General features: G+C 40.9%; 1 protein-coding gene across 2 annotated transcripts in view; it reads left to right on the top strand.

Moving 5' to 3' along the window:
- The window catches only part of LOC110951183 (protein phosphatase 1 regulatory subunit 29-like), a 297,756-nt gene that overhangs the window by 145,501 nt on the left and 126,002 nt on the right, over positions 1 to 26,253 (top strand). The window contains exon 3 of one of the 2 annotated variants that reach the window (XM_051945089.1): positions 1,461 to 1,520. The exons of the other annotated variant lie outside the window; for it this stretch is intronic. The gene's annotated coding sequence lies outside the window, so the exon portion shown is untranslated. The remainder of the gene's footprint in view (positions 1 to 1,460; positions 1,521 to 26,253) is intronic. 2 annotated transcript variants of the gene reach the window in all.

A 26,253-nucleotide genomic window follows, 5' to 3' on the forward strand; every position in this document is an offset into this window, starting at 1 on the left:
GAAAGGAAGACAAATTGTTATTTCTGTCCATATCGCGCCTTAAAGTTTGCCAGCTGGTGTTCAACCTGTGGGCATTTTGGCTGTGGTCCAAAGTACAGTAATAAAGATGCTCAATTAAACAACTTTTGCATTCCTGTCGCTGTTGTCCCAGATTAACCGCTGTTGCTGCCTGCATAAACATTAAATACATCATAATCAGTGCAGCAGTGGACTATCCTCAGAGAAAGAACAAAACTGAGTTTATATATAAGCACTGAATTATTAACCCTGATCCTACCAACATGTTTAAAGTATAAGGACCACCAACCGAGGTCCCTCAGACCCTAAGGATGAAGAACTTTATTGAAGCAACATCACTTCAAAAGAACAGCCTATTTCTTCTCATAGCATCATTAATTATAACTGTCATCATAGTTTTCTGTAATACAAATAATCTTATTTTTTATGTATCCCAAATGTAATTCATAATAGTACTTAAAAGCGTATTTACCATCCTTTGATTTTGGTATTATTTATTTTTCAGTCATTATATTAAACATTACTTAGGCTACATTTGCATGCCTTTAAATTTTAGCAATGCCTGAATTGTCCAGTTTAGATCTGCTCGACATTGCTGCCTGAAACATCGACACAGGTGTTACTGTAGATGTGCACCTTTTGTCGACACAGATCATGCTCTGACTCCAGATCAGCTATATGCACGACACACTACTTTAGGCTGATCTTGTGCAACATTTAATGGTATCTGCGTTAAACATTTTTTCATTAAATTACATTTTATCTTTTAGGAATTTGAACAGCATCTTTTTTTTGTTAGAGCAGAATATAGGTTTGTTCAGACAAAGGGTAAAAGAAAATCTCTGTCTGGCAAAACTGCATAAACAATATTGGGTGCTTTTGACTGGGGGCTTCAAGGACCTCGGTGTATTGATATTTATTAAAAACACTAATTAAAACCGAAAGAGAAAACAATGGCATGAAGGACACCTGTAATATGTTAAAAAAAGTCAACCTTTAGGGATACACGAGTTAGTAAGAAGTATAATCACTGATAAAGTAGAGAAATAGACATTTTTATGCAAATCTTCGCTGCTGTGTAAAGAGAAAGTTGCACCATGACTGATGGCAGTTCCAGAACTTGAAGCCATTTCTCTGGCTGGCCTTTTCAGCTGCCTCCTCAGATAACCCCAACAGAAGACGGCTGACAGTCAGCCATCCATCTTCCCTCTGTACTGTATATCTGCAGTCCTCCTCCCTTTCCTTCTGTAAAGAAGGCAGACAACATACATCACTGTGGAGCTTGTGAACATAAAGTCTGAAGTCAAACTTTAAACTTCTTGTTTTGTGATGAATGCTCAGTCTGCCCCAGTCTTTATGTCTCCAAACCAAAGGATGGTTTATTCAGCTCTGCCTGCAGTCTGTTTCCACTGTCACCTCACCAATTATTGCTTTCTCTGCAGGTGCTCATTACCTGGTTTACTGGTAAACGCTGTCACCTCCAGGTGCATGTGTGAACACAGGTAAGCTTACACACACCTGCATACAGACACTCTGCTTTACCTTCTGATAAAACAGCGGCGTAGTATGCTGGGGGACATTCTCAATCAAAGAAAAAATGTTTCGAACTTAATATTATAAGCAGATTTCTGTTTGATAATTTGGATAACTCTCCTCAAATTTCCTTACTGAAACCCTGGCTTGCTGCCTGGGCCCGTAATTAAACCACTAATTGTGAGAGCTGCTGCTGGATTTAGTTTAGTCAGATAGAACACAGATATTAAAGAAACATTAGGTCAACTTTGACATCTTTTGGCAGCCACTATTGCAACAGCAGCAGCTTCTTTCTTCAGCGGTCATTCTGAAGAACAACTGTGTCACATTTTTACACTGAAGACAAATAAGCAAGCTAATTGGCTGAAGCTGAGTCCATAATTTGTCTATAATATTTCCTTTTCTTTAAATTATGCCAAGTCCAAGTCGTGATGGTGGCGGCTGCTGGGAAAGCTCCAACTTAACAAATGTCAGATGTCACATAATGTTACATGTCTGAAAGTCAGAAAATCAAATTCAGAAGACAAACACTGAGGCGCTTTTAAGGAAAGGGGAGTCCTTCTGCCAAAACCAGAGCGTACAGCAGAAGTCAAATACAAAAACGGTTGACGTGGAAGTCACTCATTCCTGGAATTCCTCAGCTGTGTCAAAGCCCAACACATATAGCATGTGCCGTGTGCAGTTGGGGAGAGAAAAGCTAGCTAATATCCAGGCTTTAAAGAGGGATTTGAGCAGTGATGTGTGTAATTATTTAAAGTAAATGTGGTGATACTACAGAGCATCATCTACCTTTGCTTTATGCTGATGGATGCTACACCAATCTGCCGTGATCATTACACTTCATTGTTCACACATCTCCTCGCCTGCTCAGCTGTGCAATATTCTCACAATATGCTTAATTAAACAAAAACGGTGATGGTGATACAGATGATGAATCATTGTGACATAATTTACCACACTTATTCTCATTCTGTTGTTTGGATTTGTATAGACAAGGCCCGCAGAGATCCGTTTAGTACTGAATGCCTCTAAAAAGAAAAAGAAAAATGCCATCATCTGAGAAATATTTACCTCTGTAAAGAGTTTTAAGGAGGAATGTGCATACAGTAAACATGAGTAAGCTTTGTGATGCTTACTTTGTCACAACCTGACATGCTGACCATGACGTAGATAAGAAACTGACACCAGATTTCACTAAAGAATAAAGGTTTTATTTCAATAGGTGAACATTTTAAGTTAACACACGAGGTAGAAGTCAAAAATATAAGCAGACATCAGTGCAAGATGAGTTTGAGTAGCAAGAGTGTGATGACAAAGCAAGCCTCCCCATGCAGGCGTACCGTATATCCACTGCTTGGCCAAATCAAAGCCTGAGCACAAAACCCTCACAGACTTTACTCCAAGTGGTGTCAAAAGGAGGAGTGGGACAAGCTAACATGACAGCACATAATATATTCAAAAAGTCAACTTTGGCTGAAGTTTAATTCTCTCTTTGTTTAAGGTACTCAGTTGATCACTCCTTGTTTGTCACAAATGGAGAAGTCAGTGTGGACATTAGACTGAAAAAAACAAACAGCTCTACAAACATGCGATAAGAAAACACAACAGTGAGCTAGAAGCTTTTACAGATAAACCTCCAAGTGAACGCCTTTCCTGAATCTTCCATGCCTGGTGTGTGTACATTTTGTGTGGGGGCGGGACAACCACATTTATACACCACTAATTATAACAATTACAGACAAGTCCATCAGGTCTAATGCTGATTTGACAGTCCCTAAGCCCTCATGTTTTGCAAAGTCTGTGAGACTGTGAGTATGGAGATTGGTCACTTCCCTGGTGTGGACATTTAAGGACATGGAGCCCGTGCACAGTCACAAAAACTCTTCCACTGCTACTACAGGAACACTGTGGTGAAACAACACAGCTAGCTATACTAGCTAATGATCACCTGGCCTAAGTGTCAGCTGCCTAACAGTGACTGATGCCACATTATTAGGTTAGAGTTGACCTTCCATTACTGTACACAGAATTACATAGCCTGTGGCGCGAGACATAATAACTTGTTGATTTTGACAGCTCCTTTTAAAACGGTCATTACCTTTGATGATGTATGTTTGAAACATTGTGACATATTGTCAGTCACATCAAGGCCCTTAATGTGCTTTCTGCTGTTTTATGCATCTATAATCTGTGTGGAAACCTTGACATAAAACCAATCCTGGCAGAGGTTGAACCTGGAACTCCTGACTACTGGTTATGTAGACAGGTGGAAGAAATGTCACTGTGTAAAGTAAAGAAAAATTGACAGGACTGACAACACTTAGTCTAGCTCCTTGTCTGAGTAGGTGATGCAATTAAAGTTGCAGGAGCAGCTCAGTTTTCCTTCAGGTTATCTGCAGAATGCATTAAGGCCCAGTACTGGAAGGCTGCGGTCTTGGTTCAGCAGTGCTGTATATACAAACATTGAGTAAAATCCGGAAAATTAAACGTGTAATGTATAATTATGCATAAGGTAAAGAGTATATGCATGAAGGCCAGTGAGAAGTGAACTATTACATAGCTGGGGTACATGTCTGCACCACTTTAACTAGCAGAGCATCAGGCAGACGCACATAAGGGTGCTTTCACACCTGTTAGTCCGTTAGAGTGGTTCGTTTGGACCCAAAAGTTGTTACAATGTTGCTATTTTCAACTGGTTCAGTTCGCATTCACACCAGTGTTTTCGCAGTTGAACCAGCTATGATGAATGTTATATCTCCCCCCAGTCGTTTGGCGGCGCTGTTCACAAAATAAGGTGTTTTAGATGACGTAGGTGAACGCTGATTGGCGCAGCATGTGAAGAGGGAAAAATCCCGGAAGAAAACAACAGGCTGTGTTTATTCCATGGATCGAGGTTTATTCGTAAACAATGAACTATGCGCTCCTGTTCGTTCTTGTTGCCATATATTCGTATCATTGCTTTATGCAGCAAGCACAAATACTGCTGTTGTTCCAGCATGAAGCTCGCATTCCGTACGAGAACATTACACAGTCGTTTTTGGCTCGGAGAAGATGCATTGCAAGACGTTATCGTTATCCCAAAATTCCCTGTAGCTCCAGTAGACCAAAAAGTCTGCTGCGCCATCAAGCCGGTCCGAATGGAGACAGGTTTGTGTTCTCACCAGGAGCGAACCGAACTGGAGTTCACATAGAAGCGGACCGAGACCACCTCCCGAAGGTGGTCTAGGTCCAGTTCTTTAGTCCGAACCAAAAACATCTGGTCTGCTTTCACACCAGCCCAAACGAACTGTACTTGCAGGTGTTGTGGACTCCAGTCTGCTTTAAGCGGACCAAAAGGCGTATGTTTGAAAGCACCCTTAGACTGACAAATGGACACATGGTCTGTTTTGACAGACTTTTAAAATTCTGGTCATCTCTTCAGCCCAATAAGTTGCTTTCTGCCCCTTTGAATAATGACTGAGCTTCTTGTTTTGCTCTCAGCAGAGATACTCCTGGCCTTCACTTGTCTTGAAACGTGTGGTTTATCCTCTTTTTTTTGCTGTCCATTCTCTCTTCCAGCCAATTTACAGCTCTTCTTACCCCTACTCTCTTCTCTGTTCTACTCGCTCAACCCACCCATCCTTTTACATCTGTTATGCTCTCAACACTCTTCTTATTTCCATTTTTTTCCATCTTCTATGAATTTTGGCCTCCTCAAGACCGTCACTCTCTCTCTCCCACGCAGTATCAGTCTCCTCCTGTTTTCTAACTTCTTTGTCTTACAGGCTCTCCTCCTCTTTCTTTGTAGTTTTTTTTCCCCTCTCTTCCTATCCATATGTCTCTTGCCCACTTTATTGTTTTAAGTGTAAATGCATCCTGCAGGGCTCCTTGGCTAATGAAGTGTTGGGGGCTGCCATAATCGGCTGCTGAGACCGAAAGAGATGGAAAGGAGAAGAAAAAAGTGTGAGAAAATGATGAAGTCATATTCAGGAAGAAAAATTAAAAGCGCAACGCCAGCTTGGAAATGATAAGAGGACAGAGCGAAAAGATGTGCGTCTGTGTATCCCTTGCATAAAGAAGAAAGAAAATTAGTTTTAGAGAAAGTAAAACCAAATTACCTCTACCTTTACATCAAATGAAAAATATAGCTATTGACCGAAACTGGATTCCAAGGTCGCTTATTTTAAATGTTGTGAGAGTTTTAGTTTGTCCTTTTTGCCCCTGATGCCAGTCAAGCGTGGTCTTATGTTATTTTCATCACAATAGAGCACAACAGTGGTTCAATAGGTTCAATTTCGCATGTTTATTTAACAGTAAATTAAATATGGCACAGTCTGGAGATATCAGTGTATAATCCAAATGTTAGTCTCATAAAATAAAGTCACAAAGACCAACCAAATGAAAATGACAATCGACAGAACTAATCAGCTACAACATTCAAACCGCCTGCCTGTCACTGTGAAGGTGACTCATGTCCTGCCGAAGCTGTTTGACCTGTTGGGACGTCTGGGGGTGTCCTGTGGTGAGTGGCACTGAGGTGTTAGCAGCAGATCCTTTAGGTCCCATGGGTGGTGGGTTGGGGGCTCTGTGGATCAGGCTCGTTCCGCTGTATCCTGATCGGACTGGGATGTGGGGAGTTAGGATGTCGGGCTAACATGGCAAGCTGCTTTAACATTTCATGAGTTTGATGCAGAATTGACAATCTGTTGCGTCAAAATTGCAAGTAAGCATTTTGAACTAACCCAAATTACAGTTGCAAATGTGTCAAACTTCGTTATGACTGCATCTAAATGAAGCTTCTCATGTGAGGCTTACCCCCGGATTTTTGTCCAGTGAAGCATTTGAACATGTAGTGATGATGTAGTGGTAAATCATTAGAAAATCCCATACAACAGAAGAAGTTTTATCAGCAAGGAAATTATAGAAAGCATAAGTTTAATTGATCAGAGACTTGTGGTTCAACTTTACTAAAATGTTGACCTCTGGCTCCTCTGGTTGTAAAACGCTTTGCCATGTGCAGTTCCAGTGTCATTTTCCATTCGAAAAGCAAGTTGCCTCTACTTCCCACTCACCGTAGCTTCCTATGTCACAACAGACACCTGCAACATTATTTCCCCTTGTCAAAACTCTAATTCACGATATCTGTAATTACATTTTGACGAGGCAGAATTTTAGTTCAAGATATCTTCAGTGTCATTCTGACTAGCTCAAACTTATTTTAGATTTCTAAAAGAGACAGTGTAGATATCTTAAATTTGGTAAATTTGGGGGAATGAAAGATATCTCAAATTAAAATGATGTGTATGTGCAGCTGAACTGTAGATATTTGCAATGAGAAACCCCACACGCTTGAATGGTAAAAGGGACAAAGGAAAAGGATGATGTAAGTATCTGAAATCACCACTTGAACTAGAAAAAAACCTGAAATATGGATATCTGCAATATATATCCAGTCTAGCTATTAAATGTAAAACTATTTCCCGTTGGGTTAATGCCTCTGTGTTTAGTTGAGCTGTTCCTGAGTATTTTTTCTGGTGTGGGTGCCACCGGAGCGTGCTGTTTCCGTTGGAGGTGTGTTTGGTCTACAACCAGATTTAGTCAGATTAAGTGCCAAAGTTGCATTCACATGCAGGATCTGAAAGTTTCCCAGCAGAACACTGGATTATAGCGAGATGCTCAGGGTTAATATTCACCTCACCTGTCAGTAGTTTTAATGCTGTGGCCGACCATTGTGTCTACAAATTGTTTTACAAGAAACTCATGTTCAGGATGGATTTGTCTCCTAGTTTTAAAGAGACACTGTTCCCAGGAAAAAACACTTATTTGGTTTCTGTTTGGCTATTATTTTTAGAAGGCATGACTACTTCCATCTCTCATCCCCCCCTACTTAATGTGTTCTCTTTATTGTTACTCCACTTTGATGTTCAGGCTTTTCTGAACACGGTGACATATGTTCCTCAAACCATAGACGGCTGTTTCTACATCCATCTGCTAAAAGAGGAAAGTTCCTCTTTGTTCTGTGAGACTGTGAGAGCACAAAAAACTCACGATCTTGTGACACCCCAACTAGTTGGGAGTTAGTGGTGGTTTGATATGAAACTTGCATACATGTCATTTGGAGATGCCAATGCACAATAGTGTATAATCCATCTTCTGAGTGGGCTATCAGTGTTTATAGAGGCATTTTACAACCTAATGTGTGCCTCACTGAGACACTGCTTTATTTGGTCTTAGCCATTTTAATTCCCTTACCTGCAAGGGCGTCAGTTTGTTGTTAAAAGTGGGGGGGATGGAGACCACAGCACTTTGAGAAAATGTCGAAGAACAGCGGCAAAATGCCACAAGCTGGGCTCGAACTCACAACCACCGCACCAAAGGCGGAGGCTCAAGCTGTTGAGCTATCGGTTCATGCAGGTAGAGGGGTCTGTGGGCCGCTATAGTACTAATTCTCCCGGGCCGAAATTTTGCCCCTGCACGCCTCTGGTCGGAACTTCCACTTGGCAGGGGCGCAAATTTAGCATCTGCACGTTTTTTTTAACCTCACGAAGGTGTGCTGCATGTCTGTGCAACTCTCGGCCGAGTGCGGATGGTGCGTTCAGGAGCGTCGGAATTTTCTATACTACTGAAAATAACTGGGTTTACAACGGCTTACATGTGAAGAATTTGAATGTGTTGGAGACAAAATGACCCCTGACAAAAAGTGGGGGGACACATCCCCACCGTCCCCCCCTAAACTGACGCCTATGCTTACCTGTACTCCTTATCCCTGTTGCCTATTTCAGCCAGGACATTCCCGAATAACTCATTTTTACCTTCTGCTGGAGGACTCCTTCCTACATGTAAAAGACGGCTCTTTATGACTCTGGCTGTATAATGTTGTCATGTGGCAGACTGAAGTTGAGAGCAATCAGAATCCACCCTGATGGAATTGCCTATAATGGAAAAAGATCTAGGCATCTCAAGTGCCTATATAGTCTGCACATTACCATTTGTGTGGAAAACGTGGCTGCTACTCCTGAAGTACATACCAAGTGAAAGTCAATCGGTCGCCTGGTCCCACTTCTGCTGTGGTCAGTGGTGGATCAGTGCAGCACAGTTCCCTCTGAGGGGGTAGGATGGATGCACACAGGAGGGAAAAAAGAATGACTGGCTGAGCGTCTGATGTGTTGCTGGGTGAATTCAAGCGAATGAGGGGAGGAAGACAAGAGATGTGAGGGGGACTGAAGCTTTCCAAGTGTTCGGGGAGATGGAAAAGGGACTTGGAGAGATGGGACCCTGAGGATGAAGAAAGGAAGGGAAGACATGGGCAATCAGAAATCTGACGGACCCTCATAGAACTTAAAAGAAAGAAATGGTAGGGAGAGGTAAAACTTTCCCACAGAGAAAGTATGAAAGAATCATTTCAAAGGCAACTGAAATGTTGAAATGCTTAGTCTAACAGTGGATTTGTGATTTTGTCATGCTGACATGGACTTTGAAAGCCGACTGCACACAGTGGATGCATATGCGCATTTCAGACTGGCTTTTAATACACAGTAATTTTATTTTATGCTATTTTATCTTATCTTATTTTATCTGGTTTTATGTGATTTTATTTTCCTGCTATGCTCTATTGTTGCTTTCTTTTAATCTGCTTTTATTTCTTATTTTAATGTTTGTTTTTAACTGGAAAGCACTTTGGTCACCATGAGTGTTGTAAAGTGCTCTATAAATAAGTTTTTGATTTTGATTGATTGCCCCTCACATTGAACTCAAGAATACACACATTCTCCTGTGGATCTTTCTAAAAGGTTGTCTATGACTTTGCACTTTTTACATGAAAGAGTCATTTGTTCCAGATTTAACTGCAGCATTGTAGCAATGTGATTATCCCAGAGATGTGCCAGACATAGCACAGGATTTCTAGAAAAAATGAATTTTTACTGCATTTGGCAACTGTGGATGGAAGGTAGGTAGCTACAAATCAAAGCACCTCAAAAGTCTGGCAGAGACTACTTCACTTTTAACTCCTTTAATGATGAATCATCAGCCTTTCTTTATAACACTCATTTGCTCGAGGCATTATTTGTTTTCCTGGGTCTCGTGCAGTTGGTAAGTTTGCAGTGCAGACAGTCCATGTGATCACTAATTTTGGGCTGCAGATAGATGACCACATGGACCCTCAGACTTGGTTAAATGGCAATGTTTACACCACATGAACCCGTCCAGACCCTTGCTAGAGAGAAAAGCAGGAATTGGCCTTGAGTATTGGAGAAAGTACAGAGTTGTCAACAAAATCAATTTTCACACAAAGAGAATTGCAGGAAAATAAAGTATTTGTCGAGATTTATGACTCAAGTCCATTTCTGCAGTGCATGCTCTTAATAAAAAGACAATTTGTACAAACTTTTACCAAAAAAAAAAAAGCTTTTAGCCGCTATTAACACTGAAGCATTAAGTACTTTGCTTACAATTACTAAATTTGCTTTTGAAGACTCTGAAAGCTACTAAACCAGAATTATCCTCAGGCAAACAACAAGCTTTAATTTGTAGCTAGCCGTTAGCTTATAGACCTGCAGACAGCAAACTTTAATCCATCCCTATACAAGTGCTCTTAAACATAAAAGTCATACACTTTAAGAAATATAGGAGAAATAACCCCATTTTGTTCACACTAAATGTAATAAAATGCAGTATTTTGACTGCAAAACGTGCAGTTCTACTCTGTGAACACACAGGGATAAGATGGGATCACCAACCGCTACAACCCGATGATAAAAATACTGAGGTTTAACATGACATACTGCCTGCACTGTCCTCCCTCCCATTGCTGGGGAAAATCTCATACAGTATACAGTGGGTATTGTCTGAGCTAAATGTAGAAGAGAAGGGAGGATGGATGGAGATTAGAGAAGGGGACTATGAGGGAGATGCAACAGAATGCAGGAGCAGGATGAGAAAAGTCAAGAAAGAGCAGAGCCGTGAGAGATTTGTGGCCGCAATGAGGCGTGAAGCTGGAACAGAGGAGGGGGGAGGAAGAGAGGGAGGCAGAGAGAGGCTGAGGATGACTCGAAGAGGCTGGAAATGGAGAATAAATGTGAAGGAGCGAGGCAGAGGGGATAAAGGGATGAGAAGTGAGCGGAGGAGCGAGAAGTGAGGAGGATTGAGGAGGGTGTGTGCAGTCAAAAGCTGCTAAAAAGTGTCGCAAAGTTATGTAACTTGACCCTACTCCACTCCTAACAGGGGGATTGTATAAACTGCAGTAGATTGGGCACAGTAGTAGCGTGTTCACACCTACTGCTGGGAGGATGACAAAACATCTTTTAAAGACTCATGCTGCGCAGACATACTCTGATTGTCTGTCTTTGCAGAATTTACCTACAGAAAAATGATTTAATCAGACGGAAAGCTGCTGTTTTGCTTTAAACTGTGTGATATCATCTTATCATCTGCTTCTGTTGGAAATAGTCAGTTATATAGCAACTATCCGTGCAGTTGGTGACAATTAGCATCAGTTTGTTTTATTCAAGTGTAAAGCATTCACTCATGTATTACAAAGCAGTTCCAAGACTAAAAGCCACACACATGTTGAAGCTAAACACAGATCTTTTCATAGTAATGATACTGGGTGAGGTAGGGCAGAGGTGTCAGCACTGGAGCACAGGAGACTTTTAGGTTATTGCTTTCACCTGTGTTTGGGATTAAGGTCTGAAAGGTGCAGAACAGCAGCTGCTTTGACATTCTGCTCTCTGCAGAATATTAATAAGAGATTTTGTCAGTAATAGTGGGATTTAGTTCTGTCTGCCAGCCTCCTTGTTATTCATTATTTTAGAATTTCCAGATTAGAATCTATCCATTCTCAGACATTAGTATGTTACACTGTTTATAGACCCAATAGTTCAGATCCATAAATGTTTTGACCTTTCTGACAGATTCTACATCTGTATGAGCATTTACAGCTTCTGTCTGACTTATCTCACCCTTATGTTAGTCTCACACTACCGTACTTTCAGGCTAATGTACCCAGTATCACCACTCCCTGCAATTAAACATGGGGGCTGCACAGTGGTTCCTGTTCTGTCTTTCTGCACGGAGTTTGCATGTTCTCCCTGTGCAGAAATGCTGTGGTAGCCATTTAGGTTCAGGGTTCCTGTCTCTCTGTCTCTACTCAACAGCATATAAAAATCCTGTGTGATGAAGCAAAAATTTCAAATTGTGATTCATCAATCCATAATACCGTCTTCTAGTCTTCAGTAGTTAATTGTTCTTCATGGCCCAGGCAAGCCTCTTTTTCTTATTCTGATGTCTTAGCAATGGCTTTCTTGTTACAAGTCCAAGTCTTTTCTTCACTGTTGAAACTGAGAATTCTTACTTGAAGCTGTTGTCCTGTGAGCCCTCTCAGAAACTTGTCGTCTTATTCTGTTGTGGTTTTGAGTCTTCCAGATCTTATCCTGTCACAGTTTTCTCCAGTTACTGAGCCTTCTGATGGTGAAGGAAATTGTACTCACCGACACCTTGACTTTCTTTGCAGTTTCTTGTAGGAAAGACCTACGTTTTTAAGTGTATGATGGTCTGTCTCTCTTCTATTGTTAATTGCCCTTTCCTCTCCATTTTTATAGCAACACGCTACTTTTTGCAGTTTAATACTGTTCAAATGCTCTGGAGGGTATGGTTCTATGGTGTGTTCTGACACTACTTTTATGCAGACAGAGGAGGTTGGAAATAATCAAGAAAAGTTGGGACACCTGTAGGATTTGGTAGCACCAACTGTCAAGGCTTGACCAGTCTCCATTGGTGCAGAACACCTTTAGATTGTTAATCCATGCCTTGTTCCCTGGCAAAAGGCCTTTCTGTATAATTCTGATATGTACATTATTATTTAGTTTTGGTTTACCTAACCTTTTTTTTAACCTCTGGCAATTCACCACTTACTTTTGTTCCATTTCAAGCTATTCATTGCACTTGAACTACTTGAATTTCAACATAAAACTGCAAAAACTGGGGCATTCTAAAATTTTTGACTGGTAGCGTATGGAAAAATGTTCTTGCCTTTTAGAATCCCCTCTGCCTCACTCATGCTGAAGTGGCACTCTGGAGGCATGATGATGAAGCGTCAACATAAACACACAGTGAGTGCATGGTAACAATCCTAATCAGAGTCTGAGATGCAATAGAAACAATTTACCAGCACCGAGTGAGTTGAATACTTTATGCGACGGCTTTCTAGCTGAGGACATTAGAATAAAGTGAGTGTAATATTTTGATGTTTGTCTGATTATGTTCTAAGTAAAGATTGTTTCCAAATGGTGTGCTTGTAATTCATCATAACTGACTTATGGTATACAGGCTCTCTATTGTGTGTGTGTGTGTGGGTGGGTGATGATAGCAAAACTGAGAGGACAGTTGTGTATGTCACATGCTTACGTAGACGTTTTCTAGACTGGTGGAAAGTGTGACAACATGAGTGTGTGTTGTGTGGGTTGTTGTTTATGTGAAACACTATAAAGAAGCCGCTGTTGTGCAATTTGTCTGTGGGGGGTCCTTCAAGTTCTACAATATGGTTGCATACGTCTTGCTGATATCTATGTGTGTATTCCAACTCATGATAGCGGTGCTTAATATTCACTGTACACGCTGCTGTTGTTCCTGATGCGGCTGTAGGGAGCGCTTTTGTTATTTCTGCTATATGAGCTGTTTATCTGGAGAAGACTTGACGCAGGAAATTCCCACCGCCTGTTCTCTATAAGAGCCCTGGTCCCTGACTGTATCTGATTTCCATCTTAACACCAGGCTATTTATAAAAACAATGGCTGCTCTTCCCCCACTCTTTACGTCCAAATCATATCACACGTCAGATATTATTGGTCTCTAATGTACACAGAGGATTTTTATTATTGTTCTTAGTGAGAGGAGAGTTCCACCCTTAGTGCAGTATGCCAGCAAAGATGGAAGTCGCATGCCTGAGAAGGTGGCAGAAGTCTCAGATCTGCATTATTAGAATGCAGTCACAGGGTTAGAAAGCAATAAAATGCCATGAATAAGAAGTAGTTGTTTTATTAAGTTCGGCCATGCAGGGAATCACTTAAGGTGACCTCCATATATGATGTGCTTACATATCTGCATTAGGTTTGTAGTTTGAAGGCTGTCAAAGTGATTCTTACAACCATCTGACTGTCGGAGTTTACCAGTGGGGAGCTCTTCCACCTTCTTGTTAACTCATTTGAGCATTGTTACCCCATTAAATGTGGAATATAAGCCAGCATGTTGAGGCTAGAGGGGCTGGTGATGATGCAAGGCAGCCGACTTTCACTCAGTAGGCTTGAATTTGAATCTGGTTCATCATTATTTCAACTCTGTTTAAATGTGCTACAGTTTGTGTTTGTTTTTTTCATGGAGGCTACTTAGTTATGGCTGGAATGCACTCTTCTGCTGCATTTACCACATGTTACAAAGCTCCACTGTGCTTGTCTCTGGGGCGACTCCATCAAAGATTTCTCATGCACTTTTTTCACATGACCGCATGCAGTCGCATTTGCTATCAGAACTACATTCAGCTAATCAACGATCAGAATGGATGATAACACCTTCTGGCCCGCTAGAAGGCAGAGAAGGCACCTGTAGGCCTACATGTAAGGGTATGATGTGTGATGATAAGAAGCCCTTTAATGGGCTGATAACATCTAAATGGGTGTTTCTGAGAAGTGGCCACCTATTTTACACCAAAGAACCCCTCAAGGTGACACCCACTGCAGTGAAAACTATTTTTTATATTCTGTCATTGTATGGACACAGCAAACCAAATAAAACACCTTGAGCCATGGATGAAGTTAGTTAGAAGAAAAAAAAACAGCAAGTATCTGCAAGGATGCACTTCTTTGCATTGATACAGAATTTGAGTATATATTGGAATTCATTACAACAAATAATTTGAGCCATCTTTTCAACCGGGTTGCTCTAACCAGCATGCACTGCGTTCAAAATCAGTAGAATACTTTGCCACATTGTTTTTTAAACATAAAAGTGCAACTCTTTGGTGCTATCATCATAAAAGCATTCTACACTTTGTCTTTACTGCAGTCTGCGCAAAGTTAAGTTACAAAGCACATGATTTAGACAAAGACAGTTTGGAAACAGGACACCGGTGTCTTTGTTCATGTGCAGTGCTTGGGCTGTTTATTTTCTACATTAGCTCTTTATTTCACTCATACATCATTAATGATGTTTGTTCTGTCCTTCCTTGTGTTTAGAAGTGTTTTGATGGGATTTATTTGTCTATCATTCACGAGTCCTCCTTTTCCAGGTGAGTTGTTTTAGTAAGCCCAAAGGAATTTTATTGTTTATGTTTGTTGTATCAGTTTCATAATGGTAAATATACTTTAGTTTAAACTCCGTGGATTCTGAGACTTAAGGGTGAGCGGCAGAACAGGGCCATTGCGGGAGAGATATGGCAGTAATGTAGTCAGCAAAATGAGAAATAGCTTAATAAAAATAGCGTAAGCAGGAGGTGGAGGCAGAGATGGAAACTTGGCTGATGCTGCAGCGTATGCATGAGTAACCAGAGGGGATTGCAGTGTTATTGATTAGCCTATTACAATATCAATCAGCCACACTGCTAATTTACTAATGACACCTTTACTACAGGATAATGGTAGGAAGGGAGGGCACTGCTGCTTTCCTCTCACTTTCTGGAGAAGCCCTGAATTTTTCGATGATGCATCGGGCAGATGTTGTTATAAGTGCTCATCATTTCCTAGAATGAAAAGGCGAATTGTGAGAATCTCATCAAGAATGCATTTCTTGGTGGAAAAAAATAGCATGTAAAGCAGTCTTGGATAAACACACCACCGTTCAAAGGTTTGGGGTCACTTTCAAATGTCCTTATTTTTGAAAGAAAAGCCTTTTTTAAATGAAGATAACAATAAATTAATCAGAAGACATTGTTAATGTGGTAAATGACTATTCTAGCTGGAAATGTTGAATGGAATATCTCCATAGAGGTACAGAGGAACATTTCCAGCAACCATCACTCCTGTGTTCTAATGCTACATTGTATTAGCTGATGCTGTTGAAAGGCTCATTGATGATTAGAAAACCCTTGTGCAGTTATCTTAGCACATGGATAAAAGTGTGACTTTTAATGAAAAACATGAAATTGTCTGGGTGACCCCAAACATTTGAAAGGTAGTGTAGCTCAGCTTTTTCAAACACAGTAGATGCAGATAAGTATATGCAAACAAACACGTGTAATGCCATTCATTCACTCAGTCTCTGGTGAGTATTTAGAAGTATAACAGTCTTGTACACAGGAGCCACAATGATGCACAGAGTTAGACTTCGGCTTAGTCAGAGGCAGCGGTGATTAATCATTTTTCGCCCTGTCACTTGTGACAAGCCATTAAAGAAGCTGTTTGCACTGAAATACCAGCACCTCGCCCTGAGCTACCTCATTTGCATGGAACTCTCATCTTTTTGCACCTGTTTCCCTACAACCGTGGTACCATTTCCATTGTGCCATGCCCAGGTGCCTTTATAGGAAAATACCAACATCCATCCATCCATCCATCCATCCATCCATCCATCCATCCATCCATCCATCCATCCATCCATCCATCCATCCATCCATCCATCCATCCATCCATCCATCCATCCATCCATCCATCCATCCATCCATCCATCCATCCATCCATCCGGTATTTGTTGGTATAAACCTACAAGTATTAGCACTAGAATGTAGATCTTGATGGGACCATGAAGCAGCAGAGTCCTAAAAAAGAACACTGATGTGTAAAACTGTACATCTGTCACCTTTCTGTTTTAGATATAACACTCTCTATACTTGGTAAGAAGTCAGACTTTGTCAAATGAGATTTTCATTTTAGAGAAACGGACCCCATCAAGACTAATTTTAACAGTTCCATTCATTTAGATTTCCAACATGTAGTGGCACTATTTAAACTAACATCAAGGTTAATGTGATCATATCAGATCTACAACTGGAAGATTTGGGGAAAATAAAATAGGATCAAAATAATTCGTCTTTCATAATTACTTCGTTCTGATTCATTAGAGGCTCATTTGGTGTGTTCATTTGTTGTTTGGTGAATGCAGACATTGTGTTACACTTTACAGGTTGTGCTTGAAGAGAAATACCAAAAAGAAATTCATTTTATGGGCTAATACTACTCATTGTTTCAAGCAGATTTCAAGTAGAGATTCTGGAATTTGGTATTCCAAGAGACATCAGTAGACACTACACCACCAGTGAGTTGATCCTTTTGTAGCATCAGCAGAACTGTCCTACAGTGAAACAAATACAGGTATGCAAATGTCAGTGCACAAGAAACAATAATGATAGGTTGCAGAATGAAAAGAAAAGCACTCAGAGAGCACAGTACTCCACCAAGCCTGTTCATTCCCCCATATGTCATTGTCAGAACTGCAGCATATTTTTGTAGGAATGCAATATTTTTTTATTCGAAAAAAACTGGTCAAAATGACCTTGCACTGAGCACAAGCGTGTGTTATATATGTGTATGTTATACTGAATCATATGACCTAAATATGTAGCAGACGGTGGGAATTGATGGGACTTGGAAACACCCCCACAAAGTCCTCAGTGGTCGAGGATCACAATCATGTGAACATCAGCAGGCAGCGGACGAAACATTCACTTGGTGTCATGCTTACAGCAACGCCGTGCTATATTCGCAATAGGAAATCCTTAACAAATCCGTGGCTTCAGATTATAAGCCAGATTACTGCTGAAATCTGATGAGGTGGTCCTTGTGTCATTTCTGACCTTCCCTGAAAATTTCATCCAAATCCTTCAGTCCGTTTTTGAGTAGCGTTGTGCACAGGCAGATTCACAGAAGGACAAACATACGTTCCATCATCGCATGACTCCGCTGCATTTTTTGGCGGAGTAACAATAGATGCAGAAAGATTTATGGACACGGTTGTATCTATGGATAAGTCTACTGGAATGCGGTGAAGGAGGCATGTAGTCGTTTTTCTTGAGCCCCTAAAGTGGTTAAAGAGCTTTCTCCACACAGAAAGAGTTCAGACTGGGATTCAAACCCAAAATGTTCTCGCTGTGAGGCAACAGTACTAACCACCGCAACACTGTTCTTCTTCTAAATGCAGATATATGTTGACTAGAAATACATTTGTGATACATCACAAACAAATGCAATCTGGCAGAAATAAAGTCTCCCTCAAAAGGTTTTACTGCACTAGAATGTCATTTTTGGGACAGATGACTGTTTGAGTTTGTGAGGCTGCCAATATTCAAAAAAACTTCCTGGTCAAATAAAGGTAAGGAAGAAGTGTATGTGAGGATTACCAACCAAAAAGCTGCATGTTCGTTTTGGGAAGCTTCACTTCCTATTTCTGATAATATTCCCTTTACGTTGTGTAATTTCCTGTCAAACATAATACCTCAGATATTCAACAGAGCTGTAATGATGCCCTCTGAGTGACAGCTTAGCATTCAATTATAAACAGGAAGGGACTCAAACCCCCAGTGGCTTTGTACCTTAAGGGAGAGCTGCGTTCAATACCACCAGTAATCTCGTAAATGGTTAAAAGTGGCTAATCCCTGTCGTAGTAAGGCCTTTATGTGGCCGTTTACACTTGCTGTTCGCTTAGAGAGAAATCTCAGCTGCGACACGCCTAACTGGATTAGACAGCACAGCCTGTGCAGAATGGCATAACACTGCTGCGAGGTAATGGAGATGTTACATACAGAGCTCCATAGACACCACTGCGCATGTGCTTTGGGCACGAGATCACACGTGCATGTGCAAGAATAATAAAGAGGTAGAGTTGTTAAATAGAAAGCTTCTGTTGACATGGCTGGCTATATCGTGTGTGTGTGTGTGTGTGTGTGTGTGTGTGTGTGTGTGTGTGTGTGTGTGTGTGTGTGTGTGTGTGTGTGTGTGTGTGTGTGTGTGTGTGTGTGTGTGTGTGTGTGTGTGTGTGTGTGTGTGTGTGTGTGTGTGTGTGTGTGTGTGTGTGTGTGTGTGTGTGTGTGTGTGTGTGTGTGTGTGTGTGTGTGTGTGATACTATTGGCAACAAATAATGCCTTTTAAATGTGCTCCTATTCAGCTGCAGGGATTCGAGTGACAGTGTGTGTGCTGGTGTATGAGTGTATGAGCATTCACAGCAGGGTTTCTGCTGCTGAAAAATGTCTCCTCTTGCGTGCGCATTCGTGTGTGTTTTACTGTTTGAGTGAATTCCCACCATAGTCGTAACTGCCATGAAATATGCTCGTGTTACTGTGTGTGTGTGTGTGTGACTTGTCTGTTTTTTGCTGAATGTGTGTGTGATGCTGTGAGGTGTGTGTGTTGCTTCCATGTGCTGGTTTGCGTTTGCGTTCCCAGCACGGCCCCGAGTGCTCAGAAATACTGCGAAACCAAGTCATTTTGTGCTTCGGTGTATTTCTGTGTAGAGCTGAGCTAGGCTAAATGGATTCCCTCCATCTTAATGGAGCCGGAACCACGAGGTTAATGAGCGAGTTACGGCCAGACGATGCTAGAACACCGTGACTCCATTCATCACCATGTAAACCAGCAGTATGTAGCGTGTTTCTTTTGGTTTCTTTGTGAGAAGCAATTTCGGTTTTGGAACATGAGAATGGGAACATTGTTGGAGAGACTATTCTAACCTGAAAATGAAGGCAGTGATTGCTGGAAAAGCTGCCTCATGAGCCTCATAAATAAGGTCCAATGAAAACTTGATCATCTGCAGTTGAGCTCCTGGCTGGGTGGACTGTTGCTGCATGCCAAAGCCTCATGTATTGTCTTGTCTGTCACTACTGTGGCCGTTTCAAATGTTGCAATGTAAAAGAAAGGAATGTAAAACAACCTGTGTGTGTTCAGTAAAGTCCCTCTGGTTAAACCCTTAAAAACTCATCTCTGTGTACCAGGCTAGCTGTAGCTGTAAACCAGTGCTTCCCCTTCAGAATGTGTGGCTCTATGAAGTCCCTGCTTCCTCACTTACTGCAGCTCCAGCACACCAGCTCACCTGCAGCTTTGCTCTAACACTACAAAATCACTCTGCGTCGCACAATTGCAAGATGTAATATTGAAGTAATTCAGCCATGCATGTTTAAAGAAGAATGATGCAGAAAGTCATGTCCTGCAAGGTGACTGCTTCCTGAAGGCTTTTACGTGTAAAACTGCAGAAGTGTGACATTTGTTTGCTGCAGTTTTAACGTAGAAATGCTCAACCGTTACATTGACTGCTTAATTTGTTCATGATGTGTCTCCTTGCTTTAAAAAATGCAAACAAATAAAAGCAATACATAGGCATTATAACAAGGTAAAATTCTAACTAGAGGCGATTTTAAGCAACGATAGCCATCTCTATAGTTAATAGGAAGGGCATCAACACTGAATAAATGAAGTACTGAGAGAACAAAGTGTCCAATTTTGAGACAAGTAACCATGTTTCACATCCCAGCTCCTATAATAATACTGTAGTTCACCTAACTTTAAAGCTGCGCTCCATCAATTTCACACATCAGATTAATTCAGTTGTACGACGACTCAGAAGCACAGAATGCGAAGTCTCCAATGACTGTCGTGATGGTTTTATCAACATTATCCTGGCTTGTGCTTTGAGACTCCATATTCATAACAGAAAGCTGTGTTACAAACCGGAGATGTAGCGTTTGAAAGCTGTGGGTGTCGGAGCCTTTTTTTTTTTTCCTTTTTTTAAGTACTGTTAAGCAAAGATTAGAAACAGGAAAAGGCAAGGGGCTGAGGGATAAATTATGCCACTGGGGGTCCTCACAAGTGCAGAAGCACAGAGGTTTTGTTCTGTTTTTGTGAGTGCACACATGCGAGTGCCTTATGAATATAAATGTTTATGTTGATGCAGATTTCTGTGCACCTACAGTACATGTTGGTGAACTACTCAGAGATTTACAAGCACTCCAGAGAGCCTGTAAAGTATTTCATCGCTGACTGCATGCTGGTGTGTGTATGTGTGTGTTACTGTAAATGTGTCAGTGAGTGTTAGTAGGAGCTGAGGCCTTCTTTCATGTGTTGACATGCATCTGAAGCCTGCAGGAAAGATAAGCCCCAAGTCTTTCTATCTTTCTTCCTTTCTTCTTCACTGCACTCTCTCTCTTTTTCTTTCCCTTTGGCTCTCTCTGCCTCTCCTTGTCTCTTGAGTGACTGCAAAGGCAATCTTTTCTTATCATGAGAAAAGGCCTTAAATTTCCAGTCGCCACAGTAAACCATGCTTCTGCATGACTATCACATCGCTAATTACTGATCATTCCCTGTTTGGTTGCCAGTGTTCAGAGAGGCAGGAGCAAAGTGAGAGAGCATGTGAGCTTGCGCGCATGAGAGAGAGAAAGAAAAGAAAGAGGGGTGCAGTAGAAAAATGGATTCTATTCCTACTATAAGCCAATTTGGTGTAATGGGTTCCCACATGGAGTCGGGGTGACTCGACCACTTTTAATGACTCTGCTGCATTAAACATTGAAGCTGCAGCACAGGCTTTTCATCCACTTTCCTCCTCTCACATTCCTCTCTGCTCGTCATTCCTCAGTGTACCCCTTATTTTCAGCCTCTTGCATGTCAGCATCTTGGATGAAAAAAAACAAAAACATCAGAGTGAGGGGAAGGACAGAAAACAAGAAGGAAGAGGAGGCAGGAAAGAAAGCAGAAGACAGAGATGCAGTGGCTCTTGGCGTTTTACTATTTAACTCTCACATGGAAATTCTTGTGTCAGTCAGTTACTAAATATGACTCCAAGAGATCAGCTCTTGCTTCATCACTATTTCATTATTTTGTCATTATGTCACAGCCACAGCACGTCTCCCTCCCTACTCCTCTTTTCTCTGTTACATTCTCCATTCTCTGGTCCTTTCTTGTTCTCCCCTCCGCTTTTTCTTAAAACCGTTCATTCTTGATGCACGCTCACGCTGAACGTGCAACAGTGACTTTGGTCCAAAATACAATTTTTTTTCTGCCTTATACTGCCAACACCTGTGGTATTTTCTCTTTTACCTTAATGCACTGTACAAAATCGACACCATGCTGTAGTTTAACGTTTTGAAACTAAACCTCTTTAATGGAGAAGGGTTATTTCCTCACAGACTTCTATACAATTGAACTTGCTACGAGACATGTTGTCCCTTGCTGGCTATTAAAAGCTGATGTAATGCATGCAACAACCATTTAAAAAAAAAAAAAAGGTCTATGCTTAAACCGCAGGATGTTCAAATTGGTAGACTGGGTTTTGATTACCATTGTTGTGTTGTGCCACTCTCACTCGTCATGTATTCTAAATTTTCATTGGTATGTTGTTGTTTTCAGTCGCTTTTTGTATTTGTATGCCATGAAACTACTTTTTAAAGCTTTGGCACCAAAACTGCTGGGTCAGGTTTAGGAAAAGATCATGGTTTGAGTTAAAATACACAACTTGTGCATATTAGCAAGTCTTGCCTCATGAATAGCTCCGAGAAAAAAGTTTTTAATATTTTTTTTTGTTAAAGTAAAACGCCTCACATTGTAGACCAGATCAACTATGGCACATATTTGTGACACTGTGCTGTCGTTCTGTCTACTCGTCAGCTTATTTAAAAAATAAACCCAGACACAGGAAAAAATAATAAAATAAAAAGTTGCTTGGCTTGAGGTGGAATAATTGGCAGGCCGAGAGAGAGAGAGAGAGAGAGAGAGAATGCGATAAAAAGGCTGACGGAAACAGATCGATGAAATACGTCTCGACATTGTGATACCTGCTTCTCCTTTTTCTGCTGTCGACAAATTGCTCATATTTTTCTGCCACTAACCATTGCATGCCTCCACTCCACCTGACAATCCAGCTAGCATAGAATCAAAAGAATAGGAGTTTAATATGCTCGCAGTGTGTGACTGCATTTCATCACGCTGACATTCCTGGTAGCTTGAATGTGCCTAAGTGGTTAACAGATGAAGCAAAGCCTGAAAACTAATTCAGTCAGTCAACTATTGCTCTCCACTACGCTCAAATGACACGTTCTTTTCACTGCAACATGCATCCAGTGGAGTCTGTTCATAATGGCAGTGCACTTATGCCATCAGCTCGCTGTTTCGCTGCATGTCAGCTACCACACTACTCACCTGAAAACAATGCTGTCACTTGCCACTGCTTCTGCTCAAGTAGCATTTCGTCAGCCGTGCTACCGACCCCAGCATCAACCTGTAGGCTCTCAGCCCATGTTCTCCTCGAAGCGACGTTGTTATTGTCACTCTCCACTCCATGCTGTGCTAGGCTTGTTGATTTGAGAGTCTAGATGCCACATCAACACTGTCAACAGTGAAATTTCTGCCAATAATTCTGTCTGAAAATGCTGCAGAATAGGCGTGCTGCTCTAAAGCCAATTCTGAGCAGTGACACGGTTGAAAACTTTCCTGAGCTGTGGAGTTCAGCAGCTTTCCATAAGTGTTAATTAGATGGTAAGAAGACAGTTTGATATTATTTTAAAAATTAGTAGATGTATCATAAAAAAATGTTTTTAAAAAAGTGTCAAAATTTCATGTTGAGAAGGTCCAAATATTCCCGTTTCTCTTGTTTATTCACACCACAGTAGATTTGCACTTTCACATTTTTTGCACAGGGCCTTCATCAGTGCATTGGAGGATTACACATTTTTATTAGTTGTCCAGGTTTGCAACAACAGTGAAAAACACTGAGTTAAAACTATGACTGAGAAAAAACAAACAAACAGAAAAACATGTTTCTGTCCTTACAAGAAAAATGATCGGTTGCCAAATACTTGGGTCCAACTTTCAACTGTGGATTGATGTTGCATTACAAAAAATGCTTTACAGCCTCAAGCTAACAATTGTATTCATTTTATAAGATTATTATTATCAGTTAGTGCCAATTAAAACAATGATTTACCTTTTGCAATTCTAAAAATCCCAAAAATGTTCTCAAATTTTGCCCATCACAGTGTGGAAAACGTATCACTTGTCTGTCTATGATGCGTCCTCTTGCCATTCTGCTCTCTGCATGTTCCCCCTCCATCAGTATCACTGGACATATTGCTCTCTCTCTTTGTCTGCCACCATCCATTATCGCTGTCTCTCCCTCCTTCTCACTGCATGTTGCTTCTCTCTGTTACAAAAACGTGCTCCATCTCAATTTCCTCGCTCTTCAGGCTGTTGGAGACGCCTACTTTGTTTTGGTCGTGTTTCTCTGTCCCGCCGTTCCTGCTGTCCATTATCTGCTATCTAATTCATTTAGCATTCTTTATTTCTTTTGCCTGAATATGCTGACAGATGTCTGTCCTATGGCTGACTGCTTACATACCATTTGTTCACATTTTACTAACTGGAGAACTTCATGTCGTATTTTATCTAATTTCTCTGTGTGTCTTCAAAGCTATGTTACGATCAGACAGTAACGAAAAGAAAGCGAAACAAACGGTGAGTTCCAGAGCGATCGGCTGGGATTTATTTTGAAAGGGGGTATGCACAACAACACAGAAAGCAAGGGGATAAGAAGCAAATGGGTGCTGCTGAAATAAAGCGAAATATACACCCCCTGCCAAAAGTTTTGAGACACTTTCTCATTCAAATAAATGAGAACCCGTCTCAGAACTTTTGACAGGGGGTGTACATAACATAAAGCACCCTTCTCTATAAAGTTGATGTTACCAAACTGGGAGAAAATAAAAGATAACGGATACAAAGAACACGCTAAACCAAAATGCACGGCGGCAGTAACCTTAACTGAAACTAACAAAGAATTCTCTCACAGTGTTTCTTCACTCGTCAAAGGCTTTTACCCCCACAAGCACAAACGTTCACAAAGGGTCACCGGGCAACTCAACTTCTCCTAATAAGACCTGCCGCCCAATGCTGCATGAACGAGCCTTTTGAACGCCTCCTGGCACTGTGATTGGAGGCAGCAGTCTCTTCTGGACCAATCCAGCTTCAGCTCCTTAGATTCTAGGCAGGGCAAGATCACGGAGGCGGGATGGACGAAGATGCAGGATCACACGGTACAGACTAATACAGGAGGTGGAGTGCAGCGGCTACAAAAACAAATAAATAAAATTGAAATATTATTTGAAGATTATTTAAAATCATTCGAATTAGATTTGTTTTTGTTTCAAGTCTGTGATAGAGAGAGATTTATAATGAAATTACAAAATGATCAGCAACCCAGATGAAGCATGATTAGGCTATAAAGAAGTCAGTTTGATCAAAAGGTAATTAAAGGTCATACTGAAATGGCAGCTTAAATGAGGACAAATTAGTCGAGTGATTAATCGTCCGTGTGTCCCTAAACATCACTGGCTGAATCCCCAGAATGCGGTTTTGAGTGCCCTAGTGAATAATGTTCAGTCCAAAAACACAGCTAATGTGGTCATGTAATGTATTCATGTGAGAAACCGTAAATCATCCTCAGAATCTATACACTGATGTCACAGCAGATTTCTGTATCATGATCTCTACAAATGGTACCAGCCTGTAAATACTGTACACAGTGTTCTATGGCATTAATTGGCTTTGCATCTCCTGCAACTTTTTATTTTCCTGCAATCATCTGCTATTAGTAATGTCAGCTAGAATGTTAACATGAAGCCCAGAGCTAAAGTCACAGTTGTGTGACTCCACGGAAGCAGACTGTGGGCATAACGCTGCCTTCGCCTGTATATTTCTTGTGTTATTCCCACACTCTGCATGCTGTTGTTTTCAAAATCCCCTTCAATACAGGAAACAACAACAGCAACAGTAGCCGTAGAGCAGCAACGTCTACACTGAAAATGGCAAATTTTGACAAAGATTGATGGAGCATTAGGGCAGGCCTGCTCAGTTCATTCGGTGATTGAAGAATAAATTTGCAGAATTGGCTGTCCAACAGAGACGTTCCTGCACGTTCGCCTGCAGGTTGGAGAAGAAGCTTAATTTTCCAAGCAAGTTCCCCTAAACCTGTTATACAGTCAGACAAGCTGAGCATAAATTACTGCTGGGGTAAATTTACTGATGAAAACTGCAACATTTTTAAAATGTTTTCATCACAACCACCAGGTGTTCTGAATAGATGTGTTCGTGCAAATATGGGAAACTTTAATTGACATGTCTGCAGAATCTGTTGGATGTTTGCAATCGACACATTTGGTTAAAATTGATTGGATCTTCACTTTCAGAGAGTTCTTGGCCCTCAGTTTCCTTCTCAGATCCTCTTATGCACAAAATGCATTCTTATGGTAAGCCAAAAAGCGTGAGGCTGCAGCTACATCAAATTTAGGTCAAATAAAGTTAAAATCTTTGTGGATGAAATTTTATTTTGACCGTGTTGCTTTTTTCATCCTTCCATCTGCAACTTCAGAAGATGTCAGAAATGTTATATTAAAAATGAATGTAGCTCTGTGAGGCATTTTGTGCTTTAAAAGGAATTCCTACACTGAATGAGCGCTGTAGATTTTATCTCTTTATCGTTCTCTATGACCTCTTATTTACAACGTGCTTAACCTGTTTGGTTAAACTGGGTATAATTAAATCCAGCACGTAGCTTGTGGTAAGGTTTCCAGGAATGCTGCCAAATCCGAGCTTTTGAATTGGTAGTAAAACACCTTTAATGAGATATAAATAATGCTGGAATTGTTAAATAAAAAAGATTGTTATTTAACAGTAAAGCTGAACAAATGGCTACTCTGGTAATCACTTTATTTCCATTCTACATTCACTCATCTTTTGTTCTTTCATCGCCTTATTTACCCAGGAAAGGATT

Source organism: Acanthochromis polyacanthus, chromosome 3 (assembly GCF_021347895.1).
Source record: "Acanthochromis polyacanthus isolate Apoly-LR-REF ecotype Palm Island chromosome 3, KAUST_Apoly_ChrSc, whole genome shotgun sequence".
NCBI classification, from domain to species: Eukaryota; Metazoa; Chordata; class Actinopteri; family Pomacentridae; genus Acanthochromis; species Acanthochromis polyacanthus.